This window comes from Hylobates moloch, unplaced genomic scaffold (assembly GCF_009828535.3).
Source record: "Hylobates moloch isolate HMO894 unplaced genomic scaffold, HMol_V3 SCAFFOLD_4, whole genome shotgun sequence".
Classification (NCBI taxonomy): Eukaryota; Metazoa; Chordata; class Mammalia; order Primates; family Hylobatidae; genus Hylobates; species Hylobates moloch.
In genome coordinates this window covers 56,592,994-56,616,847 of record NW_026652279.1, presented here as the reverse complement: position 1 = coordinate 56,616,847, position 23,854 = coordinate 56,592,994, and the positions used below count along the sequence as shown (strand labels likewise).

Genomic DNA, 23,854 nt, shown 5'->3' with positions numbered 1-23,854 from the left:
TTCCTGCTGACTTTTTGTTTGTCTGTGCCCTGCCCCCAGAGGTGGAGCCTACAGAGGCAGACAGGCCTCCTTGAGCTGTGGTGGGCTCCACCCAGTTCGAGCTTCCTGGCTGCTTTGTTTACCTAAGCAAGCCTGGGTAATGGCGGGCGCCCCTCCCCCAGCCTCGCTGCCGCCTTGCAGCTTGATCTCAGACTGCTGTGCTAGCAATCAGCGAGACTCCGTGGGCATAGGACCCTCTGAGCCAGGTGCGGGATACAATCTCCTATTGTGCCGTTTTCCAGGCCTGTTGGGAAAGCGCAGTATGAGGGTGGGACTGACCCGATTTTCCAGGTGCCGTCTCTTACCCCTTTCTTTGACTAGGAAAGGGAACTCCCTGACCCCTTGCGCTTCCCGAGTGAGGCAGTGCCTCGCCCTGCTTCGGCTCGCGCACAGTGCGCTTCACCGACTGTCCTGCACCCACTGTTTGGCACTCCCTAGTGAGATGAAAGCGGTACCTCAAGCAGAAATGCAGAAATCACCAGTCTTCTGTGTCGCTGGGGCTGGGAGCTGGAGACCGGAGCTGTTCCTATTCGGCCATCTTGGCTCCTCCTGCTAAGTGTATGTGTACATCCATCCTTAAGATAGTAAGTATTAGAGAAAATGGGTAGCCTATATGAGGCTGGTGGTGGTTGCCTCAAAAAAATAAAATAAAAATTTCATGTGAAAAGTGTCTATGGATATAGGTAAATTTATTTATAACACAATGATAAATTAATAAGACACTGTGAGGAGGTTTGGGAGGATGGAGAGAGGCAGGAAGTCGAGGTAGGAGAAAGGCATCACTGAGCATTTGAAAAATACAGTACATGTGGGAATCAATTTGATGTCTGCAAGAAATCATATTTTTGGTGATGATCAAGGAAATAAAGAAGTTAGCCATGATGAATTGGATCTTAACAGTTTCCTGAAGATAGGAAACAACTCAAATTCATCTAATTCAGCCCTAGGCTAGAATAAAAGATTACTAATGTGATGTCAGACTTTTCTCTTAGCCTTTAGTGAGAGGTTCAGTAAAATCAGAGAAGCTGGAGAGCCCAAGCTTTGTGGTCCACAGGTAGAGGTGGGAGATGGTGGCAGCATTCCCTCTGGAAGGTGGCATACTGCTGCGAAATGGGATATGGTTTTCTCGTGGGCATGCCTCATCAAGTTGTAGCCAAAGAGCACAGGTGAACAACACAACAATCTAAAATATAACCCTTACGGCGAAAGGCACAACATCTGCTGTGTTCATTACTCTGTTCACAAAACCTAAGGGAATTAATAGTATAAGTATTTACTAGATGAATGTATTAGACAAAAAGGAAAAACTGGAAACATCTTAAACAAGAAAAGGGGATTAGTCAAATACATTATGGTATATATTTACTATGGAATTTGATTAAAGGAAAATTACAATTTGTAAGTATAAGAGTAGTATGAATAATATATAATAAAATATTAAGACAGATTACAAACATAATTTTATGATCTTATTTTGGTAAGTAAATAAGTATGCATTAAAAAGTTGGAAAGACTGTACATTAAAATGTTAACTATAGTTATTACTGGATGTTATTAGCAATGTTTTCTTTTTGCTAATATACATTTCTGAATTTTTCAACAGCTAATGTGGATTATGGTGAAATTTTAAAACTACAAAAATTTAAATAGATTTTGATAATTGATACCTGAAATGTGAATAAATCAGTTTTTAAAAAGTCTCATGTATACTAGGGATTTATATTGGATTTTTATTATTCCCGTTAAGTAGGTATAAAATATTTTAATAGTCCTCTCCTAATTTGCATGTCTTGGCCATGTTTACTTGGCTAACAGCTCCAAAGCACTTTGAGGGCAGTGATAATATTTCTCTAGTATCCTGAGAGGTTACTTGTTCAGTAAGTGTCTGTTGAGCTAAGTAACTCTTTTACAATATCCTCTAATTAATTGTTATATTGTCCAGAATTTTCTCAAGATGCTAAGCAAACACTTTATATAATACTGATTAAAAGTTTTTTCGCTTTTTCTGAAAGTTTTTAATTTAGTTGCAATGGATCTGCAGTTTTTAATTTAACTTGCAATCTTTTTTATTTTTTATTTTTTTTGAGATGGAGTCTCACTCTATCGCCCAGGCTGGAGTGCAATGTTGCGATCTCAGCTCACTGCAACCTCTCCTGCCTGGGTTCAAGAGATTCTCCTGCCTCAGCCTCCCGAGTAGCTGGGAATACAGGCACCTGCCACCAGGCCCAGCTAAGTTTTGTATTTTTAGTAGAGACGGGGTTTCACCATCTTGGCCAGGCTGGTCATGAACACCTGACCTTGTGATCCACCCACCAAAGTGCTGGGATTACAAGCATGAACTACCAGCACCCAGCCGGTTGCAATCTTTTTATAGAAGCTAAAAGCTATAGTATAATCTGTGGTTCTATTTCCATTTGGGTATTTTCTATCACCTCTCTACTTACAAAGTGACCACTATAACGTTCTAGTCAACATTTTTTTTCTTCGTTTCTATAAAATAAAATTTTATATTTAAAATTTCAGTAAATCTGACTTTTATTTATTTTGTTTTATTTTCATTAAAAGGAAGCTTTGGTTTTATTATTTTCATTTTACTCTAGACACAGACATTTAATAACTCTCAATTCTTTTTCAGAAAACTCTTTGATATTCTGACCTATTTATGCTCCCAGAGGTATTCTTAGAATTATCACTTATAAAGTCATGTTTATGCTTTCACTGAGACTTTACCAAAGCTATAATGAAAGTTGCGAACATCTGACATCTTTAGAATATGATAGTCTTTATATTCAGAAATATAGTTTGCCTCTCTGTTTATCTCAATATTCTCCCAATAAAACTTAGTCGGTTTTTGTTTCATTTGTAGCTTTGTAATTTATTCCTAAGTATTTACTGAATGTTTACTTTATTGTAAATTGGATTCCTTTTGCATTGTTTTCCCCATATACTTTCAATTTTATTTTTTATTATTTCCTTTTGGCATGTTGTTTTATCATTTTCCTGAATATGTTAAGTAGAGGCTTAGTTCATTGTTTTTTATTATTATTATGCTTTACTTCTATACAAATTGTGGAATTTTGGGTAATAAATTTTTTACTAAGTGCTATTTTGGCAGCATTCCATACTTTTAAAACCTATAGTATGTATATTTTCATTGCATTTTCTTGCTCTAGGTTCCTTCCCTGACCTAGGCACTTTTTAAAAACACTTTTTAAAATGTTTTTATGCATTTGGCTCATTTTAATTCCATTTTTATTATTTGTTTCTATTTTTAATGTATTGTAGTCTAAAATGTAACCCGTAGGATATCAGCTTTTAAAAATCGCTTGCATATATTTTCATTCCAGCATGTGATCCTTTTGAAAAGGGTTCTAGTACACTTGAAAAGCAAGTGCATTTCCACATCCTGCTTCTATGCTCTCTACAAATAACGGTTAATTCTGTTTTACTAATCATGTTATTCAATTAGAATTCTGAGAATTAATTCTTTGTCTCTTTGTTATCAATCTAATTAGAATAATCTTAATATGGCAGTTTCACTGACTTTTTCTCTCTTGGATCTATTATTGAAGAACTGATAACCAGTCCTTTACTGTCTTACCAGTAGCATATGAGCCAGATAATAATACGACTTATCATACAAACTGGGAAAATTTTGACAGTGAAAAGAGATGCTGCTATTAATTATGTTGGACCAACAGTTGTAAACCAGGACTTTGAGCCAATCCAAGATAACTTTACTCTACCTGAGAGTAAGCTAGCATGAGACCTTCATTCACTAGGGATGTTCTACACTAGCCTAAAAGGTGTTTTGGCAGTCAATCAGCAGCTCATATCTTGGAGGGTTTAAATGTAAACTACTCAGAGAAAAACATAACAGAAGGATGAAGAGAAAAAGAGATACATATTGAGAAAAGACACTAGTCAGACATCTTGAGGCAAAAGAAGTTACAATCAAGAAAACGCAATACCTGTAATCCCAGCACTTTGGGAGGCCAAGGCAAGTGGATCACCTGAAGTCAGGAGTTTGAGACCAGCCTGACCAATATGGTGAAACCCTGTCTCTACTAAAAATACAAAAATTAGCCAGGCGTGGTGGTGTGCACCTATAGTCCCAGCTACTCAGGAGGCTGAGGCAGGAGAATGGCTTGAACTTGAACCAAGGAAGTGGAGGTTGCAGTGAGCTGAGATCGCGCCTCTGCACTCCAGCCTAGGCAACAGAGAGATACTCTGTCTAAAAATTAAAAAAAAGAAAAAAAAAGAAACAAAGAAAAAGAAAAAAAAAGAAACAGCAATAAAGAGGAGTGAGGAGAGAAGACATTTCTTTGGTGACAAAAGAAAAGGTATTATAGGAGAAGAGAAGGCTGCGAAAACACTCACAAGAAATTATGGACTTATAGCATAGGGAGCAGCAACATCAGGGGAGATGTTACCTAGAATTAATATTAAATAACTAGTTGTCTTTGCTTCCTAAACCATGTTCCAGTTTCACAAGGCAAGCTATATAGCTACTGAGACATTTTCTGTTTCTCTATTTTTCTCTACCCATTCAATAGATCGTTGGTTAAATTATCATGAATGTGTATCTGTGACTTGAAAGTTGAAAAAGTTTCACAAAGTTCTGTATCTATAAAGACTTAACATATAAGAGATGTCCAGTGAATGTCAGTTGCATGTGTTAATATGTATTTCACATCTATCAAAGGTGATAACACTGTTTGCTCTTGGATGAAGGAGCTGTGGGTGATTTTTGTTTTCTTCTTTTGCTTATGTTTATTTTCTAAATTCCTTATAATTAGTAATGAAGAGAGAAAAAATAAAGTTATCAAAATCAATAGGTGATTTGAAAAGTTTGGGTATTTGGAGAAATTCTCAAATTTAATAGCCGAAAGAATTTTAGAAAAAGGAAGGAGTAATATTCAGAAAGTAAAGTTATCAAGAGGCAAGCCATGAAAATCCGACTACCACATCATTTACTAGAGATGCAACAGTTAGACCTACCTTCACTTACTTCCTGCTTTGGTATAATGAAGACAACAGAAATATTTTCCCTATGGAATTGCTATATGTATTAAAAGAGACAATGTTAAGTGAAGCACTTAGACTAGTGCCAAGCATGACATAAGTGCTCAAGGTACTGGCTATGAGCTAAGGGCTTAGAGAGCTATAGAGGAAATAGCAGCATCAATGATGACAATAACAATAACAACAACAAAATAAAGAAGTGGCATAAATATAGAAGAGCAATTATCAAACTACAACTGCCTTCCTTCTCTCCATTAAATCTTGGTCCTCAGCATGATTGTGACTGTTCTGAAAACCCACAGGACATGTTTCAGTTCACAGAGAGGCCCTCCTTCTTAAGTGCTTCACCTCCCTCTTCCAGATTGCCCAGGCTAGAGAGATCCTGCACTGCCCTGCTCTGCCCTACGGTGCCAGCCAGATGTCTGGCTCCTTGAGATTTATCATTTGCCACATACAAAGAAGCAAAAGTTTGCTGGTTACAGAATTATAACATTTCATTAGAACAACACAGAAAGATTCCCCATGTGGTTGGTATGTGTCATTTTCTTTCTTTTTCAGTAACAAACCAACTGGAAAAATGTACAAGAAAATATGCTAGAAAAGAATTTTAAAAAGGAAAAAGTATTTTGTGTATGTGAATATACAGAGTTTGAGAGCAAGAGGTGCAGTAATAATAGGGAAAATTAGATGAATATTAACATCAATTTTTGTTATTTTTATTTATATTTCTTTTACAAGTATTATGCTGATAATGCTAGCACTTTAGATGCTACTCCTTAAAGCATGCCTATAAACAGATAACATCTGTTTTCCTTAAATTCCTTAGACTTAAATCCTCAAAGATACAGCCCATACATCTTAATATTTCCTTGCACATAGTAGGTAGTCAACACATGACAGTTAAACATAAGAGAGAATAAATACATACTATAGACCCAGTCTACAAAATATTATATGAGCTATAAAGGAATCAAAAGTCTTTAAGATGCTGCGGGGAACTGCAGAGCTGTAATATATCTGGGCCCCCAATAAAAGCTGACTGCAGAAGGTAAGTCTTTAGTAAACTAAATTTATTGGTGTTGTCAGTGCCTCTAAATTTCTTGCTCTTAAATATAATATGTCACTCTAAAGCTCCTAATGGGGGCCTTTCATTTTCTTACCTGTTTAATTAGTTCCAAATCCCCAAACCAGAGGCAACACATTAACAACTGCAAAACAAAACAAAACAAAAATATCCTCATCTGAAATTTTATTTCGGGTATTGCTCTAGGCTCAAATTAATTCTGCTATCTCATAAACCTTACATGTATCAGCTCCCTTTAATAACTGACTAACTTGAGTCAGTATCTATCATTTAACCAAAATTATAAAGAACTTACTTTAGGCCAAGAACCATCCTAGGTATTTTGGATTAAAAGCTAATTTAGCCAGCCTCTTACATTTCTGGTTTTCTTTTGCATTATTGGAGCTTAACTGCTTGGTTCAGGACTGCTGCTTCAGATAATCTGGCTCTTGTAGTTTGAGTAATGCTAGCTCCTATAAACAATGAACTGCATATCAGTGGTGGCTTAATCCAGAAGAAATTTATTTCTTTCTCACATGATGTTTTGGATCAGTAGGTGACTCTCTCCTGTCATGTGCCAAGATTCCCTTCTTCTCAGGCTCTACCATATTCAACTTGGATCTTAAAAAGTGGCTCTTGGGATCATCTCTATTCTTTTCATGCTGAAGTAGAAAAAACATGAAAGATTGTGCATGGGAGATTTTAGTGCTTGCCTGAATGTGGTGCATATCACTTCTATTTACATTACTCTGGCTAGAAATCAGTCACATGTCCACATCTAGCTTCAAAGAAAGATCTAAGCTGTGTGCCCAGGAATGAGAGTCAATGAGTTTGCTAAATAGCTATCCAGGCTTCAACATATCTCTCAACTCTGTATACTGCAACTAGACAAAAGATGCCACATTGCCACGACCCACTCAGACATCTGGATACAACCTGTCAACTGGGCTCATAAAGCCTCCACCTCCCCTTACCTTCATGTATTCTTGGGCCAAGATAACTTTCCTTCAGTGTTTTCCAATATTTCATTATACAAAGTAAGCATGTGTGATAGGCAACCCTTAAGATGACTCACAGTGATTCTCACCTTTTGCTATGCATGCCCTGTGCAATCCTTTCCCCTTGAATATGTGCTAGACCTAACAATGAACTTCAACCAAAAAAAAAAAAAAAAAAAAAGAAAAAAAAGTAGAGGTGATGTTAGGTCACTTCTAGAAATAAGTTATAAAATGACTGATTTTCTTTATCACTTGCTTGCTGCCATGTTCTGAAGGAAGTCAGCTCCCACACCATGTGCTGCCCCAAGGGTAAACACACGTGTCAAAGAACTAAGGAAGGTCCCTGGCCAACTGTCAGTGAGAAACTGAGGATCTCAACAGTCAGTGGGGAACTGAATCTTGCCAACAACCACATGTGCAAACTTGGAAGCAGATCCTTCCCCAACTGCACCATCAGATCAGACCACAGCCCCAACTCTGACACCTTTACTGAAACTTCACTCATAAGAAACCTTCAACTGGAGCACGCACCCAGGTTCCTTATCCATAGAAACTGGGAAATGATTTTTTGTTGCTTTCTGCCACTAAGTTTGGTGGTAATTCATTACACAATAATTAATAAATATGCTACTTATTGCCAATAGGGCTTCCCTCTTCCCTTAGCTGCTCTTGCAAAACACCTGTATTCAGATGCCTCCAAGATTGTGTTTCTGCACGATATCTCCATACACGGTCTGAGAATGCCACAAAATATATATGTGTGTTTTATACACATATATATTTATAGTGAATTATATACAAATGCATGCATGTAATTTCAAAAAGTCCCATTTTTATACAACTTTGTATTTTTATGTTCTTTTTAACACAGCAAAATTTTTACTGTACAAATTTGATTTGTCTTTTTAAAACTTAAAATCTTCACAGTTACCTTTTGTCTAATATTTGGTTGTTAAAAATACAATAATGTTATGATACATTAAACTAATCCTAGAATATATATGAGAAATATATTGCCTAATTTAGGTTTAGATGAAAAGAAGAACCAAACAATACATAGCCAAATTATTGAGGACAATAATCTTATTGTATTCACTATTGTATTGCCTATAACTCCTAGCATAGAGTATAGCACATATTCTTTTTGGAGCAAATAATAAAACTTGTTCTACTTTAAGGTAGATTTTCTCACAGACTCTAACAAATTCTTGATGTCAAAAGAACAAAAATTTTAAAGCCATGCTTTTTCATCTGCAAAATATAGAAGTCAGTGTTTATTCTTTTATCGCTGTAAGGGTGCTCTGAAAAATAATGTGATAAAATGTTGAGAACAAAACTTTGGAGCAGTATCTTCAGGACTTTTTTTAATTTAAAACTTCTGGAGAGTTTTCAAGTAGATATTTCCTAAAAGGCAGCCTTACACAGTTTAAAAAACCTGGGCTTTGAAATCAGAATATGTCGTCCCCACTCTGGCATTTACCTATGATCTCCAAAAAGTAGCTTAACTTCTCTGAACTGGTTTCTCCATCTGTAAAATGGAGATTGTATTGTACCAAAATAGCTCGTAGTGATGTTGTGAAGCTCCAAAAAATAGATATATGCCATTATTTTATAAACTATAAAACACTATATAAATGTTAATTATAATCTTTATGATTAAACACAAGTGTTCCTGTATAGGCAGATATATAAGCTAATATTTTCACATTATTTCATTTTTCCAGTTAATAATAATAATAATGAACATTTGTGCATGATGGCACATGCCTGTAGTCCCAGCTACTTGGGAGTCTGAGGCAGAACTTCTAGTTCAGCCTGGGCAATATAGCAAGACCCTGTCTCTAAAAAATAAATAAATAAATAATAAAAAGTAATAACGAACAAAGAACATCTTCTAAGGGCTAGATACTATCCTAAAATCTTTATATGTATTAAATTTACATTTAAAAATCTGAGGAAGAGAGATGTCAAATAATTACCCAAAGCTACACAGCTAAAAATTATTGACAGAGCCTGGAATTGAACCCTAGAAATCAGCCCCTAGAGTCTGCCCTTAATGATGGCACAATATCACATTCCAAATAAATTTTATTACATTTGCAGAGATGTGTTCGCACATACATACAAACACACAATATTTTTCAAACTACAGTCCGTACTATATGCAGATGATCTTGGGCTTTCTTTGTTCTTTTTTCACTTCTGGGATACTATATTACACTGAGTAGTCATGTTTCCTTAGGCTCTTCTGGCTGTGACAGTTTCTCAGACTTTCTGTATTTTTTATGACCATGACAGTTTTCAGGATTACTGGTCAGGTGTCTTGTAGATATCCTTTAATTGGGATTTGTCTTACTTTTTTCTCATTATTGGGCAGGGGTAATGTGTTTTTAGGAGGAAGACCACAGAGGTAAATGACTATTCTCATCACATAATATCAAGGGCATATACTGTCAATATGACCTACCACTGTTGATGTCAACCTGGATTATCTGACTTCAGATATGATTTTTCAAGTTTCTCCACTGTAAAGTTGATTTTTTTCTCCAGTTCCCATACTGAATTCTTTGGAAGAAAGTCACTATGCTTAGCCTCCACTTAAGAACTGGGAAAATAGCCTCTATCTTCTAAAAGAGTTGAGTACCTACATTAATTATTTGTAAATCACAGGAGATTTGCCTGTTCTTCCAAATTTATTTATTTGTCCAATCATTTATTTAGTCAGCATAAGACTTATAGAACTTTATTTTGTACTTTGGATTATAATTCAATACTACATCAATTTTATTGCCCAGATTGTTTTAGCACTGGCCATTGGGAGCTCTTTTGGTGGCTTCTGTGTCCCTTTGACATACAGCCATCATTGGGGAGGTTGTTTGATTTGCTTGGCTTGAATACATTTTTTCTTTCTGGTACAATATGTTTTAGAATTCCATTAAGATAATAATATCTCCTGCAAGCTTTTATTTTGAATTCTGGCTTATACCAGAAAGGAAGTAGGAAAGTATGAGCCTAACCACTTCAGCTCCTGTCCAGTCTTATTTAGAAGGATCTCGTAGACTCTCTAACACTTCCCTTTTTAGGGCAATTGTTTGGGGTCATAAGTTCCTTTGAGAATCTGATTTAAAAAAAAACATAAACAAAAAAAACCCTGTGATCCCCAGAAACTGCCTGTGAACACTCATCCATTAGATGTACATGAACACTTCTGGTTTCACAAACCAACTAAAGCTTACCCATGCACCCTGCATTAGGGCTGGTGCCTCTGATCTCAGAGGAAGCATGCCAGCAAACATCTATTCTGGAGAAGCCCTTATCAACCTCAGAAGTAGGAGAAATAATCAGTTCCTATTTATAATCTTAGACTTTTAGGGCTAAGAACCATGAAGGATCATGACAGCACACTTCTATAGATGAAAAAGTGAGGCTTGTAGAAATAAGCTGACCTGCCTAGTACACTCTGTACCCACATGGCCAGCCTTGGCTTCTTTTCTGATCCCAAGACCACGGCTAGTTCCATCCACTGTGTTATTGAAGGAGGGTTTGACATTCCTGAATTTATGGTAACATAGCATTTAATCATTTTGCTTTTTGACAAACTGCTGAATGAAAGTTTCCTTCAAATTCATACTATTATTTACCAACATCTTTCTCCTAAATCACTTCAAATGGGAAACTATAGGACAAAATAAACTACCATCCTTAGAAAGGCAGAAAACCCTATTCTGAGGATCTGCAGCTCTCCCTGGTATTTGCATTCCCTTGCTTCCCTAGTTTCACTCTGCTCTGTCATTATATAGTTTTCTTTCTTTCTCCCAAATCACTTCATATGGGAAACTATAGGACAAAATAAACCACCATCCTTAGGCAGAAAACCCTGTTCTGAGGATCTGCTGCTCTCCTGGTATTTGCATTCCCCTGCTTCCCTAGTTTCACTCTCTCCTGTCATTATATAGTTTCCTTTCTCTCAGAAGTTCAAAAAGTTGGAACAGCTCAGAAGGAAATGAGGGTCTGAACATAAGTTTTCTGGGGAAGAACTTAAGAAAATAAGCCTCATATTCCTTTTTAAGTCACATCCCACTCAGTCTCCATGGTGAAGATAAACTCCAGTCTGGGATTTGGAAAGCCATATTTTTGTGCCTGGGGCTAGAACTAGAGAAGCCAGGCTGGCTGCCCTAAGACTGGGGAAGAAGGAGTACCTAATGGATTTATCTTCAACCACTTTCTTGAAGTGTCCTGTCATTTCAAATCTAAAACCTCCTTAGAATAACATAATTAATTAACAAGACTATTTGGAAAGAAAAGTTCTTCGAAGAGCAGTCCCAATGCCACCCGCCCCCCAAAAAAGCATTGCAGAGATGTTCTTATATGCACCCTTCAAAAAACAAATAAGAATGGAAATGTCCATGTACCTGAATGCATAGAGCTATTTGGGCCTATTCTAATATGCTCGTCAATGAGATTTACCTGCATATAGCAGTAGAGAAATGGGAAGAATAACATGAATATGTTGCACATTCAGTGTCAATAATTTTATCAGGAATAAGAATCTGGAATTCCCCAGCTCCCTGTTATGAAATGCAATTCAGCATGTCTACGGGCATGAGTCAAGACCAGCTCTCAATTACTACTCTCATCTCCTCCTTCCAGTTAATTACGTTGGGCTTCCAAGGTCCAAAGTTGTCCCCAGTCGTTGAAGGAAATAAATGGTACTTTACCAGCTTACAGTGAAACTAGCAAGTAGGGAACCACAGCACAAATGCAGATTTAACACAACTAATCTGCAACTGTCACTTTATTTCAAATTAAAACATTCAAGAAAAACAGCCTGCCTTCATGAGGTAGGAACATAAAGTTATAGCTAACATTAAAGAAGTCACATGGAAATTATTTGCTTTTTTCATGAGAGTAAATAATAGAAAAGACGGGATGTGCACCCAAAAGCATAGCACTTTTTATCCAATAAGGATCACTGCAAGCACCTAAACCCAGAAAACCAATCACCTGAACCCAGAAAATAAATAATTTATCCCTTCAAAAACAGGTTCATTTGAGTAAAAATTAGAGAAGATGGTCATTTTGAGAAGTTTTTCAAAAAAGAAAATAGGTTGAGCTAACTTTCTAGGTTATTAACAAATTGAAATTGAACCACAAAGAAAAAGGGAGATGCTATTCAATAGTTTTTGGTAATGTAATCCAAAAAAATCAACGAATAAATTAAGATTCCAACATCTTCCAGTAAGTAGGTGAAGTTCAAGGTCTTTAACCGAACCTGGAATATTGGCATGTTAAAATCATGTTCCTCTCAGTGTACTCTGAGGGTCTTCATAGACAGCTGCATCAGAATGACATGGGGGGTGAGGAAATGATGGGGGGCTGCCAAAAAAACACATGAAAAAATGCTCATCATCACTGGCCATCAGAGAAATGCAAATCTAAACCACAATGAGATACCATCTCACACCAGTTAGAATGGTCATCATTAAAAAGTCAGGAAACAACAGGTGCTGGAGAGGATGTGGAGAAATAGGAACACTTTTACACTGTTAGTGGGACTGTAAACTAGTTCAACCATTGTGGAAGTCAGTGTGGCGATTCCTCAGGGATCTAGAACTAGAAATACCATTTGACCCAGCCATCCCATTACTGGGTATATACCCAAAGGACTATAAATCATGCTGCTATAAAGACACATGCACACGTATGTTTATTGCGGCACTATTCACAATAGCAAAGACTTGGAACCAACCCAAATGTCCAACAACGATAGACTGGATTAAGAAAATGTGGCACATATACACCATGGAATACTATGCAGCCATAAAAAATGATGAGTTCATGTCCTTTGTAGGGACATGGATGAAACTGGAAACCATCATTCTCAGAAACTATCGCAAGGACAAAAAACCAAACACCGCATGTTCTCACTCATAGGTGGGAATTGAACAATGAGAACTCATGGACACAGGAAGGGGAACATCACACTCCGGTGACTGTTCTGGGGTGGGGAGAGGGGGGAGGAACAGCATTAGGAGATATACCTAATGCTAAATGACGAGTTAATGGGTGCAGCACACCAACATGGCACGTGGATACATATGTAACAAACCTGCACATTGTGCACATGTACCCTAAAACTTAAAGTAGTATAATAATAATAAAAATAAAAAATAAAAAAATAAAAAAATAAAAAAGAAATGATGGGGGGCTGCATGTAATACAGATTCCTGGATCCAACTGCAGATCAATTGAATTTGAATCTCCAAGTGATTCCGCTACACCCTGAAGGGGGGGAATCTCTGCCTTAGAAACAATTCAATGTAGGGGAAAATGCCTTTTCAACTGATAATGTACATTCTTAGACAAAATTGGTTTTGAATTTATGATATGATATAGTTCAATTTGATCAGCCACTACACATCATAAATTTTTAAAACAAAATGATTTTCGTTAAGGCAAGCATCCACTGTGATAGTTGAGCAGTTTTATATCTGGAGACTTCAGAATATTCTTATAAAATAGGAAGTTAGACTCTTGGCAAAATGCTCAGTTACAGGTTTTTGTTTTGTTTTTAATTTTATAAGTATACATCTACCTAAAATATAGGAAAGTTTTAGAGTAGGTTACACAACTTATTCCTTAATTAGCTTTCTAGATCCCTTTCCAGAAAATATCCTTAAACGCACATTGGCTTAGAGTTCAGTTTTACCAATTCCCCAAACTTGAATGTGGTTAAAAATTGTTTCACAAGTTGCTGTTTTTTAATTTTCCAATTTCCAAGAAGCTGTGATGACTAGCAACACATATTCCATGCATTCTAGATGTACTTATCTTTTAAAATTGCTCTTTGGCATTTTTGATCCAGGCAATAAGTAAAATCCTTATCAGGCAGTGAGTGAAAATTAAAGAACCTGTGAAAGTATGAATAAATCTTGTTATAATTATCACTAGGTTCTGAATCATTAAAACATATTTGTAGAAGCAAAATATTGTGTGTTCCAAAACCCACCGCTCACAGATCAACAGCACATCTTAGAAAGAGTGCCAAGAGCCATGGGTCCAATCGGAGCATGAGCTCTGTTTCAAGATGCAGAAACCAAGGTAAGAAACTATGTCTGTTCTTTGTATCTTAAGCAGGCAAAAGAAATGTATTTCACGGGCTTTCACACTTTATTTGAAGATTATCATAAACTGAGAATTTCATACTGTAAAACCTCTAAACAGTAAACCTTTAATACAGCCTGTCATGCATTTCACAGCCTTCCATGAAATGGTGTCATCTGAATTTCTCCCGCAGGGTTGAAAGTATTAGACTTAAAGTTAAAATTCCACATTTTGGAATTAAGAATTATTTTGCAATGAGCAAAGCCCTCCTAGACAAAACTTATTTACATTGATCCTGTCAACACATTTTCCTTGTTTTTTTAAAGTATTGATTTTAAGAACTATTACATTTAAATACACTGTTAGTAAATTTCAGGGTAGATTTGATTTACTGCAGCTTTGGGGCAAACTTTGCTTATCAAGTGTAATAGTGAGTAATCAGTATAACCAGAGACATGTGCTGTTACATATATTTGTGTTAGCATTTAACTGATCTATGGAAACAACAAAATGGGTTTGGTAATCAAGTAGGGTGAGAGCTCATTAGAGAGACCTCACAGAGAAGCACCCTATCTAAAAGGGAGTGTCGCATGCCTTGCATTTATTAACTAGAGTCATTTTTTAGCTTCTGCTTAGGAGACTATACTTCTAATTTGCTTAATTGCTACTGAACAAGACAGCTGAAAAGTGCACAAGGAGAATTAAAAAAAAAAAATCCCTGATAATACATGAAGTAAATTAACCCTCTCCTGAACAAATAAATCAAAATTTTAAAGATACTGAATGTAGACAAAGCCAATCCAAGGAGAAATTTCACTGTGAGAAATGTGATGAACTAGAAAAGAACTGTATGTTCTCCACACAAAGCAACTCCACATTGGGTAGATAAAATGATGGGATAAGAGGGTTTTGTAGGAGCTCAGCCCTCATGAAGTTATCTAATGGGATAAAAACCTTAACAAAGAGTTAAAACAAAGATGGCAGGCTTTAATTGAAAACTTGATCAATTAGCACAGAGGCCATAAGATAGAGGCAGCAGAGCATAAAATTTGATTAAACAGAACCATACATCCTGCTTTATTTCCAGCAATGTGGTGAAACAGATGACCTTGGGGGAAAAAAACCAAAGATGTTTTTGAGGATGAAATAGCCCAGAATGGTGGTTAAAACAAAGTTCTTATGAGAAGTTTTGTGTATAAGAATGCTTTAAATTAAAATTCACATTTATATTCAAAGAAGAAAACACAGAGATGTAAGTAGATAATTGACATATAATCCAAATTTATGACACTGTATCAGGGCAGATGGGATGCAGAAAATAATTCTATTTCATAAATGTGAAGAACTGAGCATATTATGGTTTGCTGACTACTCAAATTTTGGCCCTATTTTCACTCATTCTGTAATGACAGGATGAAACAGATCCAAATTACAGACTTGAGCCCAGTTAGAACGAAAGTATGTGATAAATCTCTCCCGAGAAGCCACTCTGTTATGGTGCTCAGCTTATTCTTTCAGAAGAAGGTGATGAAGAAGAAGAACTAGAGGAAAGCTGGAATATTCTTCCATACCTGCTACAATTTCGAATAAATTGTGTTCTGTTCATTGACTGTCAGGGATAATAGCAAAAGTAGGCATGAAAATTTTACATGCAAATATGAAATAGTTAATATTGAGACCATGTAACAATTTTTCCATCATTTTTTCCTCAGCTAGTTATGGCTGAGTATTCCTTCCCCTTTTCATTACTTATTACTTCACCTTATTTCATTTCTAATTTCATCTTGCTTTTTTTACCTTCATGTAATGTCCTCCCACCACCTCCCCCAGTGCTTGTATACTTGTAGACCAGAGTTAGGTTTTGCTGCTGCCTCCAGGTAAATGCACACTTATTACTAGGAAATAAGTGACATGAGAAGGGACTCCAGGAAAAAATAAGAAAGAAAACCATTAAGTCAATAGAAACAAAAGAAATCTGAGGAGAAAGCAGCAATTTTTTACTTCAAAAACTACCAATAAAAGCACTGCTGCAAAAAAATCTGTTTCTTGCAAAGCTAAAGATGTTCAATGTAAATAGAGAGTAAAAAGGCTTGCCATGCTGGTCTGCAGAGAAGACAGAGACTAAATGAAAAATCAGTGGCGTTCTTTACTCCATAAGAACACCCATCTTCACCCATGCATTCACATTCACAAGAGGCTATGGAAGTGGCAGAGACTCATGGAAGCTGTCACTAAGGAGACAATGATTCTGCCAGTCAATATTAAAATGTTATCTGCAGGCTCAGATGAGCGTACTCTGCTCTTAAGCCTACTACTGTTTCCGAAACAAAAGAATGCATCTTCTTTCTCCTCTCATTTCAACTGCCTTCAATCTTTCCTTCTGTGATTCCACCCATAGCCCATTCTTTCCTCATGATTTTTCCTGTATAAAAATGTTAAAGCAAGAGGACAGAGCAGCTACACCACCCAGACTATACCCCATCTCTAAATATTACACTAAGTACTAGATTAGAAGATTGAGTGAGCAACCCCACATTTTAGCAGCTCACGCTTCTGTATAATGAGGATACACACCAAAATCTACAAGTCTCACAGGTGGATTTACTTATACATTGGGCTCTCCAAGAAACACCTGCTTAGCCTTTATTCTAGAGACAAATGTGGACTCTTAAATAATAAATCTTAAGGTGAATTTTGTAAAGCTTCTTCCGAAGTGATTCTCAAACTTGAATGTGCAGGTGCATCACCTGACGATCCTATTAAAAGGCTGAATTTGAAGCAGCAAGTCAGGAGTGGGGCCTGAGATTCTGCATTTCTATCAAGAGGCCTGCTGCAGACTGAATATGCTCTCCTCGTATTTGTATGTTGAAATTCTAACATCTAATATAATGGTTTTAGAAGGTAGAACTTTTAGGAGGTGGTAAACACATAAATGTAGAACCCTTATAAAGGGAACTAGTGCCCTTATAAAAAAGACCCCAGACAGTTCTTCACTCTTCTTTCTGCCATGTAAGGACACAATGAGAAATTGACAATCTGTAACCCAGAAGAGGGTCTTCACCAGAATCCTACCATGCTGGCACCTGATCTGGAACTGCCAGCCTCCAGAACCGTGAGAATGTGGTTTATAAGCTACCCAGTCTATGGTACTTTGTCATAGTAGCCTGAACTGACTAAGCCACTTCCGGGTGAGGCTAGGCTGACAGTGCTGGTCTGGGCAGCAAGGAGCTAGTACATCTATGTTCTGATACATAGTAGGCATGGGATAAAAGCTGGTTACTGATAATGTTTCTGTTGTTAACCTAAATAATAAACAGAGGGAGACTATCTAAAAGAAAACGATAGACTGGATTAAGAAAATGTGGCACATATACACCATGGAATACTATGCAGCCATAAAAAATGATGAGTTCGTGTCCTTTGTAGGGACATGGATGAAACTGGAAAACATGATTCTCAGTAAACTATCACAAGGACAAAAAACGAAACACCGCATGTTCTCACTCATAGGTGGGAATTGAACAATGAGAACTCATGGACACAGGAAGGGGAACATCACACTCTGGGGACTGTTGTGGGGTGGGGGGAGGGGGGAGGGACAGCATTAGGAGATATACCTAATGCTAAATGATGAGTTAATGGGTGCAGGAAATCAACATGGCACATGGATACATATGTAACAAACCTGCACATTGTGCACATGTACCCTAAAACCTAAAGTATAATAATAAAAAAAAGAAAAAAAGAAAAAAAAAGAAAACGCTATTTATTTGGGAATAGAGCATTGCAATGGGACTACACATACCATAGTAAACTATGTGCATATTCAGGAGATAAAAGAAGACAAAAGATTTTAAAGGAAACATGAGAAGAATTACATAACTGCTTTGAGATAATTAACCTTGGCTACAAATCAATAACAAGGATGACACCAGTATGAGGCTGGGCAGGCAATTTCTGGGCAGATGTCCTTGCAGCAGTAATTTTTTGTGTAAGATTTCAGTGGTCTTTGTGCAAGATTGCAGTTTTTGCGGTCTTTTGTGATGGTTTTCTTAACAGAAATATAAACACGAGAACCTTCTCTTCACAGACTTCCCTGGCTGTATTTGTCAGGATTTTGTTTGTGTGTTTTGTTTTTGAACACAAATGACTCCATTTTGATTCTGATATCTTTCATACTATTGATATTTTCAGAGCTTCTACTCTAAAGTTTTCTCTGAAACAGCTCATGTGAGTTCCTAGGATGAATTCCTACTACCTATATCTTGATTCCTAGCATTAATCACATCATTTCCCACTAGCGATTGGCCCAAAGAATGTTAAAGATTGCCAATGCAATGAACAGGGTTAATTAGAATAAAAGCTGCAAGCCTCACTGGGTACATGCAGCTCTTTCTTGCATAATAAAAGCTGCCTTCCTTCTGATGCTGCAAACAGATAGCACACATTTTCATTCCCAAGTGGTATCACTGACAATTTCCATTAAACCACATCTAGCTGGAAAATCTTTTTCACTTCCTGGAAGTCCTGTACTATTCTGTATCTTCTCCTTGCATTTAAAGAGAAAAATTAAAGTAAGGTACAGCCACACAATTTCTTTTAAAAAAAAAAATTATTATACTTTAAGTTCTAGGATACACGTGCAGAACGTGCAGGTTTGTTACATAGGTATACACGTGCTGTGGTGGTTTGCTCCACCCAATAACCCATCATCTACATTAGGTACTTCTCCTAATGCTGTCCTTCCCCTAGCCCCCCCAATCCTTGACAGGCCCCGGTGTGTGATGTTCCCTGCCCCGTGTCCATGTGTTCTCATTGTTCAACTCCCACCTATGAGTGAGAATATGCAGTGCTTGGTTTTCTGTTCTTGAGTTAGTTTGCTAAGAATGATATTGTTTTCCTTCAAAATTCTGCTCACCCTTTGATTCTATATGGTAAACATCCAGCCTACCTGAGAGCTTCTTTGTTTTCTCTCAGGCATCTGTTGTTGCCGACACCTGACTTTGTGTATTAAAAAGTTGTCTATCTGCTATGTGCTAACATTACTTGAAATATGTCACACCAAGCGAAGCATGCATATGAGCACTACCTTCCAGGACCAAACAGAGGCCCACTGTTGCAGAAACCCAATAATAAAAGTAATCCACATGGTGGGATCGGTTGTACAGTATTTTGTGAGCACTGTTAGTTTAAATGATCAGTTTCAAATCAGTGTCTTGGAAAAAAATAAAATAAGCAAAAGATGGTGATAATTTTTATGCATATTAAATTGCAGGGCTCATGAGATGGGAAACTTCTTAATGCGTGTGGGGTTTTTTTAGAACCACTTATAAGCTAACCAAATTAAAAGATTCAGCGTGCGAGCAAGCGAGAAAGCGACTTTGTGAAGGGTGCCAATCTAATTACAGTACAGCATGTCCCTAGAGGCTCACTGGGAGCCGCATCATCACTTATGTATGTCACCTTAAACTGGTTAACCGACTCTCCACCATTTTTAAGGGAAAATAACATTGCTTTAAAATTCTTCCTCATTTGGCGATACTGACATTTTATCGTTTATAGGATCATTTTTCTTCTGTTTTCAGATAAATCATAACAAAATAAAATGGAAAGGCCTTGAGTTTCTGTAATGTGGAATGTAATTTTCCTTTTTCTCATGGTCCTTACTTCTCCAGTATTCATTTTTATCTTTAACTGAGATATGGTAAAGGTCATCCACCTCCTCACAATTTCGTTTACTCCTCACAATTTCTCCCACAATCACTTTCACTTTAATGTACCAATCTCTCACTTGAAAATTCAAAAAATTCCCAGTAAAAATTGTCTTTTGTCCTCAGGCTGATCACATGCAATGCCTTTTGTATCTGTCTACTGAGATGCTGGGTTTCCTGCCTTCAATTTACCATCAGAATCTGAATTTCATGCCTGTTGCTTTGGCTTTAAGACTCTATCTTGGTACTGTGGCATTTTGATTAATTCTCAGAGCAAACTACAAAATGAACAGATGCTAGCCCAACAAGAAATCTATGTAATCACAGGCATTAATATTTTCGAGAGTATAGAGTACAATAGAAATCCCCAATTAAAAATTCCATTTGTTCTGAAAGTTGGTTTTTAAATCTGTTTTTTCCAAAACATTTTATTTTATGCGGAATCGGATTTCAACTAGTAACTGTAAGAACAAATATACTCTTTTAAGTCATGGTTCTAAAGGGAGTTGTATTGATATCGATTTGAAACCCAATTTTTCTCAATTTATTACAATACTACAATAACGAAAACAAAAATTTCATGCTAAACAACTCTTCACAAAACCACTACAAAATTTCCCAAGCTAGTTCAATACCCTTCAAAATATTTCCTTTTTTCCGGGTGTATCAATGTGGCAAGAAATAATCAGATAAAATAAAATAATGAGAGGCGGAAAGGAAAGAAAATCTGGAAAAGGAAAAAGAATATGTGACCAGAGGATGGAAAGTTGGAGCAAAATGAGAGACAAATAGGAGAAAGAAATGGGAAAAATGAAGCAGAACCAAATGTAATGTAATATCCTGGGTTGGGTTTGGAAGAGAAAAAGGATGTTAGTGGAGAAAACTGGCAGAATCCAAATAAAGTCTCTAGTTACAATAATGTAGCAATGCTAATTTCTCTTTAGCATCGATTCGACAAAAGGAATAGGATTTGACAAGAGTATCACGCTTTTGTAAGATATTAGCTAAGAAGGAAGTGGGTGAAAAGTATAAGAACTCACTATCTTTGCAACTTTTTTGTATATCTAAAAGTATCACAAAATTAAAAGCTTTTGTTTAAAAATGAAAAAGAATTAGACAAAGAAAGAAAATAAAATATAGTCAACTCAGTTTTTTGTTTGATTCTTAGGGAAGGCAGAAGAATACAGTGATCAGACAGGTTTGGTTTGGTTCTGGTACCAACAGATCATAGTGACTTGACGTAAGAGATTTGCAAACCTCAGTCCTTCCACCTGTAAATTACAAATAATACATTGACCCTTGAATAACATGGGTTTGAACTATGTGGTTCCACTTAAATGTGGATTATTTTCAATAAATATTTTAGAAAGTGTTTTGCAGATTTGTCACAATTTGAAAAAGCTTGCAGACTAATTGCGTAGCCTAGAAATATCCTAATAATTAAGAAAAAATTATGTCATGAATGTATAAAATATACATAGATACTAGTATATTTGTGTGTTAATTGACTTTATGTTACATGTTATCAATAAGCCTTCCAGTCAACAGTAGGCTATTAGTGGTTAAATTTGGGGGGAGTTAAAACTTATACAAGGATTTTCAACTGTGCAAGGGTTGACGGCCCTAATTCTCATATTGTTAGGGGTCAACTATACCTGTCTCAGAGATTCTTGTGAGTTTTACATGAAATAAAGTATAAAAGGGCTTAAAGCAATCACTGCCAACTCTCAGTCTTGTATTCACGTATAGAGTTGCAATTTGTCTTTGAAATAAAATTGACCTGCTAGTACATTTTCTCTTCAAGTTCAATCTAGTAAGGTTTCTCGTTTTATTTTCAACTTTAAAGCACTATCTTAATAGCAATTCTTTTTTTCTTCCTTATCTTAAGATATAAATGACATAATTTATTTCTATGACTGTCCTCTTATAAACAGAAATGATATTTAAAATATTCGAAAAACAGTTTTAACCAATTACAACAGATTCCACAACCAATCAGAATAGACACCAGCCACAACCAATCAATCAAGCCAATAAGAAATATACTCATGACAATCAGCTTTAATTATAAGAGTCGCAGATCACAGTGGCTGCCAGTTCATAACCATTACCTCAAGGGAGAAATCTGTATCATCCACCACCTCTCCGTTTTCTTTGTTCTAAGAAGGGTTTTGAATTGGAACCCTGCCATTGTCTTGGACACAGTGCTAGATCTAAAGGACAACAGCTGGTCTGAGTGGAGCCAATACTTACACCTCATTGCCCGAGCAACAGTGATTACTCTGAGGGGTGGACAGATGACTTAAGATGGCACTGAGAAGATTCTGCATCCTCACTCATCGTGGGATAAGGCCTAGGTTGTTTTTTCCAGGGAACAGCATGTGAATCAAATTGAGCCAAACACAGAGGGTTTTTTTTTTCTTTACTTCCTTTCAGTTTTTTTTTTTTTTATTATTGTACCTTAAGTTTTAGGGTACATGTGCACAATGTGCAGGTTTGTTACATATGTATCCATGTGCCATGTTGGTGTGCTGCACCCATTAACTCGTCATTCAGCATTAGGTGTATCTCCTAATGCTATCCCTCCCCCCTTCCCCCACCCCACAACAGTCCCTGGAGTGTGATGTTCCCCTTCCTGTGTCCCTGTGTTCTCATTGTTCAATTCCCACCTATGAGTGAGAACACACAGTGTTTGATTTTTTGTCCTTGCAATAGTTTACTGAGAATGATGGTTTCCAGTTTCATCCATGTCCCTACAAAGGACATGAACTCATCATTTTTTATGGCTGCATAGTATTCCATGGTGTATATGTGCCACATTTTCTTAATCCAGTCTATCGTTGTTGGACATTTGGGTTGGTTCCAAGTCTTTGCTATTGTGAATAGTGCCGCAATAAACATACGTGTGCATGTGTCTTTATAGCAGCATGATTTATAGTCCTTTGGGGATATACACAGTAATGGGATGGCTGGGTCAAATGGTATTTCTAGTTCTAGATCCCTGAGGAATCGCCACACTGACTTCCACAATGGTTGAACTAGTTTACAGTCCCACCAACAGTGTAAAAGTGTTCCTATTTCTCCACATCCTCTCCAGCACCTGTTGTTTCCTGACTTTTTAATGATGACCATTCTAACTGGTGTGAGATGGTATCTCATTGTGGTTTAGATTTGCATTTCTCTGATGGCCAGTGATGATGAGCATTTTTGCATGTGTTTTTTGGCTGCATAAATGTCTTGTTTTGAGAAGTGTCTGTTCATATCCTTCACCCACTTTTTGATGGGGTTGTTTGCTTTTTTCTTGTAAATTTGTTGGAGTTCGTTGTAGATTCTGGATATTAGCCCTTTGTTAGATCAGTAGGTTGCAAAAATTTTCTCCCATTCTGTAGGTTGCCTGTTCACTCTGATGGTGGTTTCTTTTGCTGTGCAGAAGCTCTTTAGCTTAATTAGATCCCATTTGTCAATTTTGGCTTTTGTTACCATTGCTTTTGGTGTTTTAGACATGAAGTCCTTGCCCATGCCTGTGTCCTGAATTGTATGGCCTGGGTTTTCTTCTAGGGTTTTTATGGTTTTAGGTCTAACATGTAAGTCTTTAATCCATCTTGAATTAATTTTTGTATAAGGTGTAAGGAAGGGATCCGGTTTCAGCTTTCTACATATGGCTAGCCAGTTTTCCCAGCACCATTTATTAAATAGGGAATCCTTTCCCCATTGCTTGTTTTTGTCAGGTTTGTCAAAGATCAGATGGTTGTAGATATGCGGCATTATTTCTGAGGGCTCTGTTCTGTTCCATTGATCTGTATCTCTGTTTTGGTACCAGTACCATGCTGTTTTGTTACCATAGCCTTGTAGTATAGTTTGAAGTCAGGTAGTGTGATGCCTCCAGCTTTGTTCTTTTGGCTTAGGATTGACTT

General features: G+C 36.8%; 1 long non-coding RNA gene across 1 annotated transcript in view; it reads right to left on the bottom strand.

Annotated features, from left to right (window-relative positions):
• The window catches only part of LOC131383190 (uncharacterized), a 50,125-nt gene that overhangs the window by 8,216 nt on the left and 18,055 nt on the right, over window positions 1-23,854 (bottom strand). The window contains exon 2 of the long non-coding RNA XR_009213013.1: window positions 6,225-6,272. This is a non-coding gene — a long non-coding RNA (uncharacterized LOC131383190). The remainder of the gene's footprint in view (window positions 1-6,224; window positions 6,273-23,854) is intronic.